Genomic DNA, 12,874 nt, shown 5'->3' on the forward strand with positions numbered 1-12,874 from the left:
GACCAGCAAATAGCCACAATTATCACCATATACAAAGCTGAAAAAACCCCATTTATCTCCTTAATGTTGAAACTAAGATACTAGCAAAGCTATTGGACTCCCAACTAATACAAGTGATCACCAGACTAGTACATCCGGACCAATCTGGTTTTATGCCAGGAAGTAGTACAGCACTTAACCTAAGGAGATTACACGGGTCACCAAGCAGAGCAAAATAAATAAAAGAGGACGTCGTCATTCATTCATTCATTCGACACCTGCATGGCGTACAACACCATCGAATGTCCGTACCTTTTCAAAGTGTTATTGAAATTAGGATTTGGGCCAAAGTTCCTCAGGTGGATTAGACTCCGCAATTCCGAACCATTTGCCCAAGTGATGGTGAATGGAGAGACCTCCCGTCCCTTACCACTACGGCGTGGTACCCATAAGGAATGCCCGCTCTCCCACCTCCTTTTTGCCATAGTGTTAGAACCCCTTGCCGCATGTATCCATATGGACCCCCCGCTGAGGGGACTAGTTTGGTCTAAACAATGAGAGGACAGAATATCGCTCTACATTGTAAACGTGTGCTCTATGATGAAAGTCTTAAAATGCTGCGTTTTACATGTGACTAACGAGAGATAATTTGCTTTGTAACGCATTGATTTAAAGGTGCACAGTAACCATGATCACGCACATGTATGCAAAGTAATTTCATGTCTGTTCATATATTAGTTGATTTTGTAGGCCTCATGTGTATTTCTCCCTGGCACTCTAGATGGATTTACTAGTAGAATTTCCTGTGTATGCAGATTTTGTTCTTTCTCACGTTTCTGTTGCAGGTGTAAAAAATCCATGTTAGTTAAAATAACGCTTTTGTTTTAGGAGCTAAGGTTAGAGAGGAAAGGATACATCTGAACAAGCGATACTGGAGAATACCTGGGCCACTGAGCAAGAGTCTGGGAGCACCGTCGCAGCATGGAAAGTTACCTACGAGGTGGTGTCCAGCTGGATGGGATGATCGCGTGATGTGATGATGGGTGTGTCCTACGATTTTTGTATTGGGGTTAGGGACAAGTCCGGGGGTCTTCTGCAGTGCCTTGAGAGGAGAGAGCATCTTATAACAAGCTCTGTAGCTTTATGCTACTTGACCCATTCAACGGGAGTGCACTTCTTAGGAAGCCTTCACGTGCTGACACCTTTTTCCAGAATTTGCCTGGGAAGTGCTATGTAGGAGGGTCACAATAGTGGTAGTGTAGGGACAGACTACTGCTTTTTACTAACAAACTTCAGTGGTGAAGCGCTATCGACAACCCACCTGAGTCAGCAAACTTTGCGTATGTGGATGTTAGAATTGCGTGTGGAAAGCCTTGCGCGCGGAGGTAGAGTACAGCGATTCGAGTGGCCAGCGCAGGTCGAGGGTCATGGTGCGTGAATGTTCTTGAGTGATTGAATTCTATCGATCTTTTAGTAAGGAAGACAATTACTTGTTTCTGTAACTGTCCGGTCATTTGGAAGGCAGACAGTTACTGGTTTCCATAATTGAATGTGTAAGGTGCGATTGTGAAGGAGGGTGAACCGCTGTGAGGGGGAAGAAGTGACATTGGAGTGTGCAGCGCTGCGATAGGTCGGATGGTGTGACGTCATGCTAGGATTGGCTGGTTGTCATCAGGAAGTGAAGGGAGGACATCTGTTGGGAGAAAAATTTGGTTCAATCCTGCAATGCTTTAAAGTATTACGAGATCCATGTAGGGGAGATAGAGGAGTAGTAACTCGAGTGGGTGAGGAAGCACCACCCGAGGATACCCCATCACATTACATGCCAAAGAATGTAGGTCTCCAAACTACAGTCTGGCTTCAAAATTGGCATAAGATTACTGAAAAGGAGGGAGATTTGGTTTTCCAAGTTATGGTTAATTTAGATTGGAGGTTCTAGATCAATCGAGGGGAGAGATGTCTTCATTACGGCCCCCACCTAGACTAACAAAGTTCAAGCCATTGGATGCTTGGACGAGAGCAGCACAGGGAAGAACAGGGAAAAATGTCTGGGACGGATGAAAAAAGCGATGAAGGCATATCAAGATGCACAATGAGACGCACAGTTAAATAGGTTGAGAGGAGACTCCATAGAGGGAGATGATAGTGAAGGAACGATACGTTCGGTACAGGAATGGAAATGATGAGAGGGATACTGATGGCAGCTTGCTAGATAATGAGCAGAGCGTCCTCCTCCATACAATCCGAATTCAGAAAGGGGAAGACGGGAATTGGCAAATGCAGCGAGCATGGAAAAAAATGGTAGGGCCGCAGACAGACCCTAGTTCGAGAGTAGTGGGAAAGATTTCACCAAGGACAGAAGGATAGGGATGTCTGCTCTGGGTAGTACAGAGACGAGTGGAGTCAGCGCTGCTACGCCGTTACCAGAAGCCCTTATGGAACCGATCACCATTGGGCCTGTAGTGGAAGCATATGACCCAAGTTTAGGGGAAAGCAGTAGTCAGCCACAGTCAGGATTGGGAGGAAGGGTCAACCCAGAAGGAAGTGTGACAGTGAACGGAAATGGTCCATTATTTTTGCCTGTGGAAGCTAGTACTGCATTACCAGCAACTGCGGACCTTGCGAGGGTGCGTGTTGGATCTAGTACAGTACGATCAGGGTCATTGGGAAATTAAAATTCAGATTTGAGGATGTGGGAAGTTCCAGTTAGAGGACCCATAGGGAGAATATCATAAAGTAGGTGCAGATCAGGGAGGTTCCGGAGATCAGCAAGTCTCGCAGACTACAGCATCAGGAAATCGCCAGAGGAGTCAGAGCAGTGAAAGAGAAGGACAGAGTAGCGTGTCAAGTCAGGGGACAATCAAGGCTGCAGTAAAAGCAAAATTGTTAGATGTAGTGAGGCTGAAGTCAGAGGCAGACAAGGTAATAAGTGGGAGCTTGCCTTTGAAAAAGATAGAATGAGTTGCTATTTGTGGCAAAGGACGTCACACGTAAGGCAATGCAGGCACTTGAGAAACTAACAGAATTGGCCCAGAAGTATGATGTGGATCTGTCCAAGACGCAAATGTTGCAGGGAAGTCATAGGTTGAATTATAGTGATCAGGAATTGGAAGAGAAAAGGGTCACAGGTTTGAAAACTCATTCATGGTATAAGAAAAAGTGTGTCAGGAAGGGAATAGGAGATAAGCTGCCTCCCGGGGGAGGGACAACAGGAGTAGAAGCCAACCCATTGCAAGAGGTACCGAGCGGAGGGTATGTGCCTTGAAGCAGGCATGATTTGGCAGTATTTACAAACGATTTTCATCGGCTGAAGGACAAGCCTGCTGAATGGTACTAGCAAGTTGATCGCTTTATAAAGACCTCAAAAGTGTTGTGGATTGATTTGAACACGCTATTTGATATAGTGGTACCTAGTGATTTGTGGTCCACTTGCAAAATTGCTGTTGAGTGGCCATCTGCTGGACCAGCTAGAGACCCCAAACGCATGGTCCTTCACCTTTGGTCTTGAGAAGGTTTGGGCAGGTAATCACATGGTTGCAGTCTAAGATCGTACCACAAGTTATCGATTGGGTCAAGATAGATCGAACCGCCCAGGACCCCAAAGAATCAGTACATACTTATTATGAAAGGCGCTTGCAAGCCTTAAAGCACTACAGTGGGTTGGATACTTTAGACCCTAGGGATATGGGACAGTTTGTTTCCAAGTTTGTGTTGGGACTGGGGCCAGAGCTTCATGATCCAACAGGATTTGATCTGCTGGTAAAATAAATACGTGGATGAATTCCGGCGGTATGACAGATACTGTAGTGATGAGGTGGATTTATAAGCACAGGAAGTTAAAGGATAATCTGATGCTGGTCCAGATGAGGAATGCAGATAGAGTGGAACAAACATTGAAGGGCGGAAGAACTTTGGGCCGGAAACAGGGAAATAGTCATTGAGGGACCCAGAACGCGGCAACTAACTTGGGACATGGGAGAGGGAGAGGGATAGATCCAAAGAAAGGAGTAGATGTCGGTACCCTAAAGAAGACCACTGCATGTCACCAATACTGTGACAAGACCCAGATCTGTCATTTTGGAGGGGTCAGAGTCAGCAAGTGCAGGTACTCCAGCCTCCGAGAATTTCACAGGGTAACCAAGTGTACCATCAGATGCCCTTTATCAAAGATCTAGATGAGTTCACTACAGACCTGTTACAATGACTGTGCCTGGGAAACAGCGTTTACAACGCTGTCAATACCACACTGGTAGGTTACACCGCAGACGTTACATCGTCCGCGTTGTTACCATGCATGGCATTACATCTCAAGTCGTTTCTACGACTTGCGCTAGATAGCGCGCGACACCAGGTAATCTGTTGGATTTTAAATCCAACACATTCCCTGCTGTTGCGCTAACTGGAGTAGGAATAGCAATTTATACTATTCCTAAGTCCAGCGCGCCATCTAGTGCAAGTCGTAGAAACGACTTGCGATGTAAAGCCATGCGTGGTAACAACGCGGACGATGTAACATCCGCATTGTAACCTACTGCGTGGTAATGTATTGCGTAGTAACGTCATACATTCTTGGTGCCTGTGGGGGGGAGGAAGACAACCCTTGAAGCAGGCTTCGAGGTAGACCAGAGGGGACCGTATGTGGAGGCAGATGTGGACAGTCATCCCATTACATTCTTGATAGATACTGGTGCTACCGTTCTACTGTGAGGTCCGCAGTAGTACCCCTCTCGGACAATCAATCCAAGTTGTAGGAGACGCAAATAGGAGAATGACTAATCCACTAACAGATGACATACCAATGAGAATAGCAACGTTCAAGGATCAACACCAGTTTGTGGGGTGTGATTCAAGTCCAGTTTGTTTGTTGGCACGTGACCAGGTACCACAGCCTCCGAGAATTTCACAGGGTAACCAAGCGTACCATCAGATGCCCTTTATCAAAGATCTAGAGGAGTTCGATACAGACCTGTAACAATGTGGGGGTAGGAAGACTGTACCCTTGAAGCAGTCTTGGAGGTAGACCAGAGGGGACCGTATGTGGAGGCAGATGTGGACAGTCAACCCATTACATTCTTGATTGATACTGGTGCTACCCGTTCTACTGTGAGGTCCGCAGTAGTCTCAAACCTACCCCTCTCGGGACAATCGATCCAAGTTGTAGGAGTCGCCAATAGGAGAATGACTAATCCACTAACAGATGACATACCTATGAGAATAGGAACATTCAAGGATCGACACCAGTTTGTGGGGTGTAATTCAGTTTGTTGGCACGTGACCTATTGTGTAAGCTGAACTGTACCATCTACTGCACGTCCAAAGTAGTAGAATTGCAGACTAATGATGACGACATTGCATTTAAACTGGCGAATCAGAATCTGTGTGAAGATGTTCCACGGTGGATGATCTGCCATATGACTTGCGAGACGCTGTCTCTCCGGTGGTGTGGGACTTCACGGGAGAAGAGGTAAGTTGAATTTGAGGAGCTGAGCCAGTAAAGATAAAGATCAAGCACAATGCTGAGTTTCTAAGAACGCCCCAGTACAACCTGACCCCTGAAACAGCGGCAGGAATCCCACCTGTGATTGAGTCCATGATCGCCAGTGCATTTTGAAGGAGCTCATAGGAAGTGCATGCAATTCACCCATAATGGGGTTGCAGAAGTAGAGTGGAAACTACAGGATCGTACAAGACCTACGAAAAATCAACACGATCCTGATCCCATGTTGTCCTGGGGTACCAGATCCATCCGTGATCTTATTCCAAACACCTTGTGAAGGTGAATGGTTTACTGTGAATGATTTATGCTAGGTATTCTGCTCGATACCCTTACACAAGCAAAGGCAATTTTTGCTCGCTTTCCGTCTGGAAAACCGTGTATTAACGTGGTGTTGTATCCCACAATGGTATACTGAGAACCCATCGATCTTTAATCAGATCTTGAAGAAGAATCTTGAGAGTCTAGTGCTACCACAAAATTCAGTGCTCGTGTAGAACATTCATGACCTCCTGATTGCTTCAGAGATCAAGGAGGCCTATACAGAAGATACTGTTGCTCTGTTAAACCACCTGGCAGAAAATGGGGACAAGGTATCCCCAAGCAACCTTCAGTACTGTTTGCCTGATGTACAGTATTTGGGCCATCACATTGAGAAAGGCAAGAGAAAGGCGTCACCAGACCATATTGAGGCGATCATGAAAATGAATGCGCCTATCACACAAAAGAAAGTACAGATGTTCTTGGGTATGGTTAGCTACTGCCGACAGTGGATTCCCAACTTTTCACTGAACGAGAAGCCCTTGCAGAGATTGACGCACAAGAGTATGAGCGATCCGGTACCATGGGACAACGACTGTTTGGTTGCCTTCTTGGAGCGGAGGGAAAGCCTGTGTTGCGCTCCGGATCAAGGAATGCCCGATTACAACAAAGCATTTTTACTATTCTGCTGTGATAGAGAGGGTTGTGCACTGTCTGTACTTACCCAGACACATGGGGGTGTCCATAGACCAGTGGCTTACTTCTAAGCTACATTAGATCCTGTAGCTTCAGCATTGCCCAGATGTCTCAGATCTGATGCTGCAACTGGTGTCAGCATTTAAAGATGCAAAGTTATTGTGACGGGTCATCCTCTACTGTATATATTCTACACTCATTTGAGCTCCTGATGACAAGAACCATAACACAGCACTTGACAAATAAAAGGTTCACACGTTATGAGCAAGTTATTTTGGCCTCTGAAAAAGTTACTGTGAAAAGATATTATGTGTTGAATCCTGCTACCTTGATGCCTATTCCAAATGTTGAAGTCGAAGATTGTGATGACCATGACTGTCTGGATGTGACTGAACTTTGTACCAAACCAAGACCCGACATTGTTGATAAACCTCTGCCCGAGTCAGACCACATCCTTTTTGTTGATAGTTCATGTTTAAGAGACAATGCAGGTTATTTGAAAGCAGCGTCGGCTGTCTGTACCATTTCTGGGGTCGTGGAAGCTGCTTGTCTACAGGTAGTATACACCACACAAGTAACTGAAATCAGTGCCTTGACACATGCAGGTCTTGTTTCAGATCAAATCCGAGCAACCATCTATACCGATAGCCAGTATTGATTCGGTGTGGTTCATGACTCTGAGAGCTATGGTCACAGAGGGGGTTTTAACATTATCAGGATCTCCAATCAGAAATGTGGAATATATGAGACACCGCTTGGAAGCTTTGCAACGACAGAAGGAAGTAGCTGTGGTGAAACGTGTTGGTCATGAGAAGAGGGAGGATTTTATTACCCGGGCCAGTAGGTATGCAGATGAAGTTGCACGCTTGTGTGTCGAACAAGGTTACATTTTCAATGGGGATTATTCGGGAGAAAGCAAAGAGAGAACCAAGCTCAGCATGATGCTAGCCATAGCAGACACATGGGATGAGGTCAAGCGTCTGCAGGGAGGAGTCAAATTGGGAATTCAGGGGGTCTTTAAACAGAATCCAGCTTGACTTCATAGAGATGCCTAGGTGCAATAGGCTGAGGTACATCTTGGTTGTGGTGTGTGTCTTTTCCCGATGGGTGGAGGCATATCCAACAATAAGGTGTGATAGTCACACAGTGGCAAAGCTGTTACTCAGGGAACTTGTTCTGTGTTTCAGATTTCCAGCCTCAATGGAGTAGGCTCGAGGGACACATTTCCTCAGTGAGATTATGAAACTGTTGTGTACTGCCTTACAAGTCGATCAGAGATTGCACTGTAATTACAGACTGCAGACGTCTGGCCTGGTGGAGCAGGTTAATGGGACCCTCAAGATGAGAATGGCAAAAGTGGGCGCCTCGACTTCTCTAAATTGGCCTGATGCATTGCCTTTGGTGCTAGTGAGCTTGCGCAGCACTCCAGATAGGCGATCAGGAATCTTGCCACATGAAATATTGATGGGGAGGGCGATGCGCTTGCCAATGGTGCCATCCACAGTTTTGATAAACATCACCGATGATTTGATCCTTGATTATTGCAAAGGACTGGCTGACGTGATCTGTTCTGTGTCTCACCAGGTTAAAGCTGCGACTGCACCGACTTCGAAGGACCTCTGTCATGACCTGTGCCCAGGTGACTGAATATTGGTCCGGAAGCATGTGAGAAAGAACTGTCTTCATGCCTGTTGGTGAGGTCTGTACCAGGTGATTATGGTAACGAACACAGCTGTGAAGTGCGGAGGATTGCCAAACTGGATTCATGCCTCCTATACCTGCAGCGTTTCAGGACCCTCAGAAGAAACAGCTCCTCTCCCTAAAGAAAGTCCAGCCGTGGTTGCGAGGCCACTGGAGAGGGCAAGCCAAGTTGTGGGGGTTCCTGATGAGGTTGGTTACCCACCATGTCGTGCTGAGGGGGGGTCACGTTTCACAAGGCCCAGGTACTGACTGAGGGAGACGGTAACGTTGCGAGCGGTATAGAGTAAAACTCAGCTGAAGTCTGGTGTGGAAGGTGGTTGTGTGCAAAGAAGAAGAGTTGAAGTTGCAAGGGAAATGTTGCCTGTGAGACAGAACCGGAGACTTACTCCTGAAAGAGACCTTGCTCCTGTATCTGAAATGTCTGAATCAGAGTTGAGCGACACAGAGCAAGCACAAGGGAGTTTGAGGAGGTCGAGAAGAGTAAAGTACTCTGCCAGAGATACGCTGCCCTGGAGTGGACTTATCTGCTTACAGAGACCAGGAACAGTGAGCTCCAGGAGACTGAGATCCAGACGAGTGATGCGCAGAGCTTCAGAACTGGTAATTGTGATTGAAATATTGGTCCCTGAGGTCCCCGACATTGACTGTACCAGATCCTCCAAAGTTAAGTGGCTTGTGAAGCCTGATTTTGCAAGATCTTTAGTTTCCGACTTATGGATATCAGCCACCAGCTCAAGAGATTGCAGCATTACGCCTTGAACTTTTATAGCAGGTCATCGATGAAATTGACTCTGATCTCATGAGGGACGTCGACTGAACTGTAAACTGTAATGAAAAAGCCTACGCCCGAGTGGAAGAAGAATAAAATTAGGGATCTTTCCATAGAAGAAGAAAGAGGACTAAAGAAGTCTTTTTGAACTGTGTAAATAATTGTGCAACGAATTGTGAAACTGTTTCCGTGACTTCAAGGAACTGTGTATGAACTTTGTTGATCAGCAGTGAGAGGCAGAGGAAGAGACTTTGCATTGATCCTCTTGCTGTGGCATTCTAAACTCGTCTGAAAATGGAGTCCGGATATCCGAACCGTTGGACAAAATGTGTAATAGGTACACTTATAGTAGGAGGGATTATAGTCATAGCCGAAGTTATTATCGTGTCTGCTAAAAGTTCACACGAAGCAGACGTTGATGAGGTGGGAGTACAAGGGACATTCACGGGGACCACCTCTGGTGCAAAAGAGGGTACATTAGGAGTTGATAGTACTAGGACTGATAAAACTAGTTGCTTGTTGCATGTAGACTTGTCTAAACGTGATTATACGCTGAATGCTATGCAAAGCTGTTCTATGAGTATGTGAATACAATGGGTGCGAGAGACTGGTGTGTATGCAATTACCAGCATCAGTTGAGGAGGGTATTAGATGCCATCACTTGCCTCTGACGTAAGGTATTACTTGTAGCTTATTGCTTAGCATGTTTTATGGCAAGGGTCATTATGAGTATTACTTCTCAAACTACAATGTGCTGGTCTCAGAAGCTCCAGCTTACAAGCACATTAATAAGTATGTTTATTATAAACAAGAAGAGAGAATAGGGAAGTACTTCATACCTACTGTTATATTATACACAGCTTACGCACATAGGCATAATCTTACATGTACTTTGACTGACATAGAAGAAAAGTTTGTAGATCAAGAAGAAGACCGGCACAGGCAATTAACAATTAAGCATAACAATCGGGAGGGAAAATTTGAATGGACCAAAGAGAAGTTAGCACACAAGGCTGGAGGGAGTTATGGTCCAATAGCTTTAGATTTATAACAGCGAGGGAAGCTTTGTATCAGACAAGTACAAACATATTATAAGATTTTTGTGGGACAGGGTGTGTGATCATATTTTCACAACTGAAGCCACTGCAAAGAAGTTCTTACAGGAAGCGGTACAAGTGGTGCAGAATGTGTATTTTGTGTGTGGGAAAATGCTAATGTTCAATTGCCACTGAATTGATATGGCAGGTGTTATGTTGCTGTTGTCTTTCCCAAGATATACTATGTTGAGGATTTGGGACCTTTGGAGGGGAAGCCGTCTCATAGGGAGAAGCGTGGTACAAGTGTAGGAGACATTGCTGGAGATGAGTTTGGAGCAATGATACCAAGTTTGGGAGTGGTTTTGAACGAAATAAAGATTAGAAGGCTATCAACTATAGTGGACAAGTTATCTGCAAATACAGCTCAATCTTTATTACTTGTAGATGGAGAGATGGTCTCGATATGAACTATGGTGATACAAAACCGTCTTGTTTTATATGTATTGATAGCAAAGGAAGGCGGAGGCTGTAAAATGCTGAGGGTTCAACAGTGTTGTACTTATATCCCAGATCACAGTACGGATCTGAGGAAGTATATAAGTAACATCACTGTGATACACTATGAGATACATGACATGGCAACAGAGGGAGTTAGGTAAAAAGTTGGTAAAGAATTTGGAAAGTTGGTTTGCAAATCTTAGAAAAGGATTCCTTGGTTACATCTTAAAGCCAATCATAATAGTTGTGATTTGTGTCATACTTTTGCTGGGAGCGATAAGAGCTCACAAGTGGAATAAAGAAGGACAGGTTGAGAATTCTCTTAGACAGTGAGAGAGGAGACTGGAGAGACTGCAGGACAGTCACTATGAGAATCTCAAGAACTTAGAAAGGTATTGACAGGGAAGACTGGCTACAACTTCTGTTTAGCTTGGTTCTTTCTGCAGGGAGACGCAAATGATTGTGTTGACATTAGTCATCAGAGGGAGGGGTACTCATTGAGCGCGATTGTGCTCTTTCGTTTGTAGGGGTGTATTATAATCACAAGTAATTCGCACCCATCCATATATTCCTTAGTTGTGTTAACATTTGGTTATTAGAATGTGTAATGTAATAATGTGAAAGTAAAGTGATGGCACTATTTTCATCTTACGCTGATAAACCATCATCGGAATAGTGTGCTCTATGATGAGCCTTAAAATGCTGCATTTTACATGTGACGAACGAGAGAACTCATTTGCTTTGTAACACATTGATTTAAATTTGCACAGTAACCATGGTCACGCATATGTATACAATGTAATTTCATGCTGGTTCTTATTTTAGCATATTTTGTAGGCCTCATGTGTATTTCTCCCTGGCTCTCTAGATGAGTTTGCTAGTAGAAATTCATGTGTATGCAGAGTCCGTTCTTTCTCACGTTTCTGTTGCAGGTGGAGAAATTCAACCTTGTTAGTTAGAATAACTATTTTGTTTTAGGAGCTAGGCTTAGGGAGAAGAGGATACTTTTGAACAAGCAATACTGATAATGTGGGACGGTGTTCTTTCTCAAAGGAGAAGGCCTGGGAATCAATGTCATCAAGCAAGAGTCTGGGAGCACCGTCGCTGCATGGAAAGTTACATACGAGGAGGTGTCCAGCCGGATGGGATGATTGTGTGATGGCATGGGATGGGATGGGTGTGTCCTATGATTTTTTTGCATTGGGGTTAGGGACAGAGTCTGGGGGACTTCTGCCGGGCCGTGGGAGGAGAGCGCATCTTAGAACGAGTTCTGTAGCTTTATGCTATTTGACCCATTCAACATGAATGCACTTCTTAGGAAGCCTTCACGTGCTGAAAGCTTTTTCTTGAATTTGCCTATAAAATACTAATTAGGGATGTCACGATGGTGGTATTGTAGGGACGGACTAATGCTTTTTACTAAGGAGCCTCCAATGAAGAGAACTATTGATGTTGAGGCAGTAATCTTTTGCGTAATTATTTTGGAATTGGACGTCTTGCATATGTTGCACCGCCTAAATTTCGCCTGTATATTTGGCTTTGAATTTGTACCAATGTATTTTTACTACCTGGTTTTGAGGTGTCTGTATGTCCAACTGTTCTTGGCTTTGTAATAAACCAACTAAACTTAGAACTGGAGCAGGGCTCGAAAAATCCGAAAAATGGTACTAGTCTTTCAGGTCTAGTACCTTGAAAGATCTCCTCAACGTAACTGCAACCTACTTGACCTCCGTCTCTGAAAGCGGAGGAAATGTGACAAGATAACAAGATTTAAAGGCATCTTTATTGCTCATTCACTTTGTGAGCAATAAAAATGCCTTTAAATCTTGTTATCTTGTCACATTTGCTCCGTTTTCAAAGAAAGAGGACAAAAGTTAGTTTGTCTCCCTACTCGCCAGAAAGAGCGAGTAGGACCTAAAAATAGCTCATCCTCATTAATTCTACCTCACAAATGCGAGCGGGTGAGTGGATTTGTCGAGCCCTGTGGAGTCTGTGATTTTCTGAAGTCGTAGTTCATTGGAATAATAAATAGAATTGGCAATTGATTTTTTTTTTCTCCCTCTCACGCTTTTAAGCAGGTAACAAAGAGTCATTGACCAGGGGTTTAGAACTGGTCGATGGCTCTTTGCTACCTGCTTAAAAGTGTGGAGGGGTGAGAAAATCGTTGCCTATGTGCATAAGCCGTGTCTAATATAACAGTAGGTATGAAGTACTTCCCTATTCTCTCTTCTTGTTTATAATAAACATACTTATTCATGTGCATGTAAGCTGGAACTTCGCATAGCATTCAACGTATAATCACCTTTAGACAAGTCTACATGCAACAAGCAACTAGTTTTATCCGTCATAGTACTATCAACTCTTAATAAACCCTCTTTTGCGCCAGAGGTAGTCCGTGTGAATGTCCCTTGTACTCTCACCTCATCAATTTGTGCTTCG

General features: G+C 44.5%; 1 protein-coding gene and 1 long non-coding RNA gene across 2 annotated transcripts in view; one reads left to right on the forward strand and one right to left on the reverse strand.

The window, feature by feature from the left end:
* Positions 1–12,874, reverse strand: part of CEP20 (centrosomal protein 20) — a 380,968-nt gene that overhangs the window by 297,770 nt on the left and 70,324 nt on the right. The gene's annotated exons all lie outside the window — the stretch shown is intronic.
* Positions 1–12,874, forward strand: part of LOC146789750 (uncharacterized) — a 101,584-nt gene that overhangs the window by 63,271 nt on the left and 25,439 nt on the right. The window contains exon 2 of the long non-coding RNA XR_014970151.1: positions 868–1,022. This is a non-coding gene — a long non-coding RNA (uncharacterized LOC146789750). The remainder of the gene's footprint in view (positions 1–867; positions 1,023–12,874) is intronic.

This window comes from Triturus cristatus, chromosome 10 (assembly GCF_964204655.1).
Source record: "Triturus cristatus chromosome 10, aTriCri1.1, whole genome shotgun sequence".
Taxonomy (NCBI): domain Eukaryota; kingdom Metazoa; phylum Chordata; class Amphibia; order Caudata; family Salamandridae; genus Triturus; species Triturus cristatus.